This window comes from Terrapene carolina, unplaced genomic scaffold (genome assembly GCF_002925995.2).
Source record: "Terrapene carolina triunguis isolate 2854851 unplaced genomic scaffold, T_m_triunguis-2.0 Scaffold93, whole genome shotgun sequence".
In the NCBI taxonomy this organism is placed as follows: Eukaryota; Metazoa; Chordata; order Testudines; family Emydidae; genus Terrapene; species Terrapene triunguis.
This window is the reverse complement of record NW_020664444.1, coordinates 11902836-11908896: the sequence shown is the minus strand read 5'-3', so window position 1 is coordinate 11908896 and position 6061 is coordinate 11902836.

Below are 6061 nucleotides of genomic sequence, written 5' to 3'. Positions count from 1 at the left end.
ACACACGCTGTGACACTGATAGGCACACCTGGACTCTCTCTCTCACACGCCCACTGTGACACTGACACACACACCTGGACTCTCTTTCTTACACACACCGTGACACTGACACACACACCTGGACTGTCTCTCACCCACACACTGTGCCACTGACACACACCGATTCTCTCACAATCCAACACAACGTGATATTGGTATACACACCCGGACTCTCAAACTCCAGCACACCTTCACACTGACACACCCACACTATGACACTAACACACACACCCCTACTCTCTCACACTCCAAAACAACGTGACACTGGCATGCACAACCCGACTGACTCACACTCAAACACCCTGTGACACTGAAATACACACTCCTACCCCTTTGTGTAACCACGGAGCCTTTTAAAGTAACATGAACACAGACTAAGGGGATATGCGCGAGAAGGGGTCACCTTCCTAACCCCTCCGAGGCCCTGGGGGTGAACTGAGTCCTGGGCACTCCAGCTGCTATTTCTCCAGCCAAAGCCCCGGGCTGAGGCTGTGGCAATCAATGTGCAGGAGCTCAGTGAGCACCGCTGCTTGCTGGTGAGAAGCTCCCTGCCCTTCCCTCAATGAGGTGCCCTGAGAAGGGCTTGCTAGTGCTCTTCTGACTGGCTTCATTCTCCACTCAGAGCAGTCACTGCATTAGGATTTGATTTTTTCCACCTTCGAGTCCCAGCCAGATTAGATTATGGATTGGGCTGATTTCATGCGACTGGGGGAGGGAGGAGTCAGAGAAAGAGAGAGAACAGGATCCCCTGAAGGGGAGAGAAATCGTATCTAGATAAGAGCTTGTTCTCCATGTCTGCTTAACGCAATCCTGTTTGATCATCAGGCAGCACAAGATCTAACGCCTCACCAGGAAGGATTAACTAGGAAAGGTCAGATTTCGTGCTTATTTGATGTGTGAGGAGTATTATTCTGAACGTTGGGGATTATTTATTTGTTCCCTAGTCCAAGCAGAAACAAGCAAACAAACAAGTCCTCTGGTCACAGCTCCAAAGATTTGTATAATCTAAATCTGGATGTGATACCGCAGTGTGGGGAGGGTAACAAAGCAACATCAATAAAGTCTTGTCTGTCCCTGGGCTGTAGGGTTTGGTGACCAGCAATCCATGCAGCTGCATCAGTGCAAACTCCTGGGGGAGTCTCTTTTTAAATCCCTCTGCTCCACCAGCACTAGCCTTTGCTGGACACCAGCTCCTGAATTGAGGCTAATCCCAAGGACGGACAAGGCCTGGGATTATGTGGTTACCAGCAAAGGCTAGTCAGTGCATAACAGGCTGGAACAAAGAGACTTAAAATATTAAATATACTAGAAATGTCTTAGCAGAGCCATTTTTGGTAGCTGTCCTGGCATTGAAATGAGAGGATAATGGTCTGATGTGTCGGCTCAGGAAAGCTGCTCCATGTGGAGCGAAGGGAAGGAAATCCCATTGATTGGGCCTGTGTGAAAAGTAGACAAATAGGGTGACCTGGGTAGCATCCCTAGTGGAATATAGAGAATGAGTGGACTATGCAGTCAGAGATAAACTCAGAGAAGCGGGGAGAGGCAGGGGTAGGTAGGGCTTTGAGGTCAAGGACAAGGAAGTTGAATTTGCAATGGAGAAGGAGAAGCCAGTGTAGGGATTCAAAGGTGTGTGTATGTGACATGGACGGAGGGGCCAGGTACATCATCCTGGTGACTGCATATTGTACAGACTGGAAGGGGGAAGAAGAGGAAATTCCTGTGATCAAGACAGGAAATGAGAGTTTTAGCTATCTGAACAGAAAGAAGAGGTTTTGATGGAAGAAGCGGCAGGATTTGGACACCACCCAATGGGAAGAGTGAACTAGAGGAGGAGTCTGAGCTGGCCACAGGGTTAAGAACCTGAGTGACAGGGATAGCGGAGGTGTGATCAACAGCGACAGAGCACGAAGTCGGGGGTCGGAAGGGGAAAAACTGGGAGTTCAGGGTTTGTCTGCATCAAGTGTGAGCTGATGGTGAAACTCCCAGAAGGAGATGTCAATGGGAGAATGAAAGAGAGAGGTAGGCTTGGGAGTCATCTGCTTTGGGATGGCCAATCGATATGTGTGTGAACAGAGAGCTCACCCAGGGAAAGGGTGGTGAGGGGGAAGAGAAATCTAAGAGCAGATTGCCACTGAAAGCAGCAGCAGCAGCAGGAGGAGGAGGACGACTCACCAAAAAGACAGTGAAGGAGGATGGAGGAAAGGTAGGGGAGAGACAGAGGAGCAGAGCTGTGGGAAACTAAGGCAGGGCAAGAGGTCGAGCATGACCAACAGTGTTAACAACAGCTAGGAATCAAGGAAAATGACGGCGCACTGACCCTGAGACTTAGCCAGGAAGAGAGCATTACACATCTTGGTGTGAACAGTTTCAGAGGAGTGGAGGGGGGTGGAGTAGAGGGGGAAGATGGGCGCTCATTTGGTGAGTGTGGAAGTGAATGTGTGTACAGCACCTAGCACAATGGAGTCCCGCTCCATGACTGGGGCTCCATGCTACTGTAACACAAATAAACGGGAAGAAAGGAAGTGGATGGTAGCTGGAGAGGCAGGTGAGGGACCAAGGGTTAGCTTTTTGAGGTTGGAGATACTGGAATATGCATGGTATGGGGTGGGGAAGAAGCCAGAAGGGAATGAGAGGTTAAGTGGGGCAAGGAGATCAGGAGAAAACAGGGGCAGGTGAAGGAGCTGGAGGTAGAGTATCCATGTCAATCTGCATATAAAAAAATCTACCAAATCAGCTGGAGGTTCTCAATCTGCCATTTCAGTTTAGCCTGGCTAAGACAGCACCTTCTGTAATACCCTTCTGGCATGATCCCCAACATGGGAGTTAAATGTAACATTCAAGAGGATACAGCAGCCTGAAAAAATATTCTGAAAGCCCTTTGTGGAAATGAAATCACTCACGGCGAACTGCATTTGTCAGAATAGCTCCTCACTTCGACACGGCTGAATGGTATCTCTAGCTTTGGATAGCATCAGGGAAGAACTGAAGACAGAGGTGTAAAAAGAGATGGACAATCTGCAATACTGGTGACCGAGGGAGGAGAAGTTGTCTTGGCGTAGACCAGAATGACTCTCTGAAGAATATGCATTTGATAGGCCCAAATCCTGCAGCCTTTACACATGTGAATAGTCCCTGGTGCACATCATGAATAGTCTTACTGAAGGCAATCGGACTAACATGGTGGTAAGGGCTGTAGGACCTATAGCTAATGCTTCACAGAACATAATACACACATGCAAACTATAGATTTGTCCAGTGTTCATAATAACACTTAGTGAGCAAAGCCTCAGCAAGTATAAATCAACGTAGCTCTATTGAATTCAATGCAATTATGCCAATTTACACATGCTGAGGATCAGGTACGACCCAATACATTTGAAAAATATTTACATAGTTTGCATCCTATTATAGCATTTAAATCTAGGAGTTGGACAAGTGTAATCTTTTGTAGCTACGTCATTTTAAAAATCAATGGTAATAAGTATATGGAAATGTATGTGATGTACTGTATCGGCTTCTATCCGCTTTTAGGTTTATTACAGTAAATGCATAGATTTCTTGTGCCAGATTCATTCATTCATCCAATTAAATTGAGTTAAACCACAGGCATATTTGGCACCTGGTTTCTCTCTATACCTTTGTAAAATGGGCAGGTGGCGATAATAAAATTTTGCACTTGGTGGCATCGTTCATGGCAAAGGTTCCCAATATCCTTTTATAAACTATGTTCATAAATTGGTATAGTATATGTGTATATTCATGTACATAACAGTAGGAGGCATTGGCATTGTCTATGTATTTTGTCATACACTTTGCGTGTGTGTGTGTGTGTGTGTGCATATATAAATAATACATTATTTTGCTTCTGCCACATTACCTTGCAAGTGGAAGAAGTTTTAAACAATTTTAATTGGGACTCTCCTCCTCCAGAGCATGGTGTATTTTAGTTGCCATGAGCCCAACTCCAAAGTACTCAGAGACAGGTAATACATGTGAAGCCCCTCCTTAAATAGCTTGAAGTAGTTTTTCTAGGCCTAAAAATGTCACAGCCACAAAGACTGCTATCTCTGGACCTTCCAAGGGTAGAAGCAACTGTTGTGCGGGCTGTTGGGTAGCTAGGAATCTCCCATTACTGTCCTAGAAATAGGAACCTGAAGCCACTGGCGAGTCCCAAGACACTGGTCCTTGAACTGCTCTGGTTCAGACTTGGATATTACCTGTTATGGGCCCAGCACCAGAGTTCTGGGGGGCGATTCACATTTTTTGCAGGGAGGGGGTGGAGAAAGGAAATACATTTGTGGTAGCATGATTTAATGTTTTAAAAAAGAAGCACCTGAAGCTGTTCAGACATCTGGATTCATAGAATAAGTCCTGTGGAGCTAGGTTCGTTGGGCTAGTGTTGCAAGGCAGTCAAAGGCACATGCTAAATTAATTTATTACACAGCTCGGTAATTTATCACGTGGAAGTGATGTCTACATATGGGGGGGTGTAATTGTGGAGAGAGGATATAGATATAAAGGATAAATAAAAAAAAACAATGGTGAGTGACAAGGACATAAATAATTCCTTGGGATTCTGGTGACATTAAAATAAATTGTGAGTAGTAAACCGTGAAAGGGATGTGATGTCACAGGAGAACCCTATAATGTATTTATATCCATGGTCAGGATTTGCTGGGGTTTTTTTAAATGCATTAATTCAATTACACATTTTAAATTCATGTTTGCTCAAATTAGAGCAACACCATCAACTTACTTTTACTGCCTTTTTATATTTATTTTGCTTGGTTTGTGGATTTTGTTTCCAGTTTTTCTCCTTGCTTAGTGAGACTCGTAATACATAGCTGTGATGTGCAAAACATGAACTGCCATTTCTTTGATAGTATCTGAGTGATGTGCTATGAATATTTCTATGCTAGCAGGCTATACAGCATGAAGCAAAGCCAATCAGTAGAGAGACAGCCCAGTCTTCCAAGATTCTGAATGTCTCCTCCTTCACTCCCACAGAGCTCAATGAGACGAGGGTGCTCTGCAGCTCCCAGGAGCCACTCAGCACCTTGCAGGATTGGGCTCTGAGAGCATGAGGAACAGAGAGATGAAACCCTGTGGGCCAGATTCTCAGCTAGAGGGAGTTTCATGTGCTATTTTTTTCTCTAGTATACCATACCCCTTTGTTATTGATGAAGACCGCTTGCAAGTTATAAGCTTGGGCCAAATTTTTGGCTGCAACCGCCAGTTCTGTGCATGCAGCAATGCACACTTTACATGTGCAAGACAAGAGGGATATTTGTGACTCGCAGGTGCGGATTTGGAGACCAACTGAAAATCGGCCTAGTTGTTGCTCTATTAAAAAGCAAAGCCCTGTGCAATGTCACTAACTCTGGCTCTTCTGGCGCCGACGTTCACCTACCCGCAAAGGTCTCTCAAAGCGGTTTGCTTCACTTTCAGTTTATCAAACCCTTTCATTCCTACTTCATCCAGAAATGTGTTTCTCTCTCTCTCTCTCTCTCTCTCCATAACTGTCACCTGAAGCTTTTTGAGTCCTGAAAAAAGAGTGGGAGAAAAGAACAGTGCATTGTGCATGCATAATACACTGTAGCTCATTTCTGTTGTGAGTTATCCTTCCTCTCCTCCCAAGTGGAGATAAATATCACAAGTACCTACATCACTCAGGAATTATCCCTTACCACTTGTTCCTGAAGAAAAAATGTCCTCCAGAGACATGCTATTATATTTTTGCTCTATATATCCCTCCTATGAGGAAAAATAGCTTGAGATAGCTATATATCTGGCATACATGCAACATAGCCATATAAATGTTCACTCTGCACTTACATAATTCAGTTGTGAGACGATTGCGCCTCTCTTCCTGATCATCTTTTGTATTCTCCCCCATCTCCTCCTTTTCACATCCTTCCTCTGGTTTTCTTCCCCCATCATCTTCCTCCAAGTCGGTGTCAGGAAAGAAAGGCCATCTCCAAAGACCATCACAGCCTGCTGTTGGTAGAAACTAGCAGCAGCA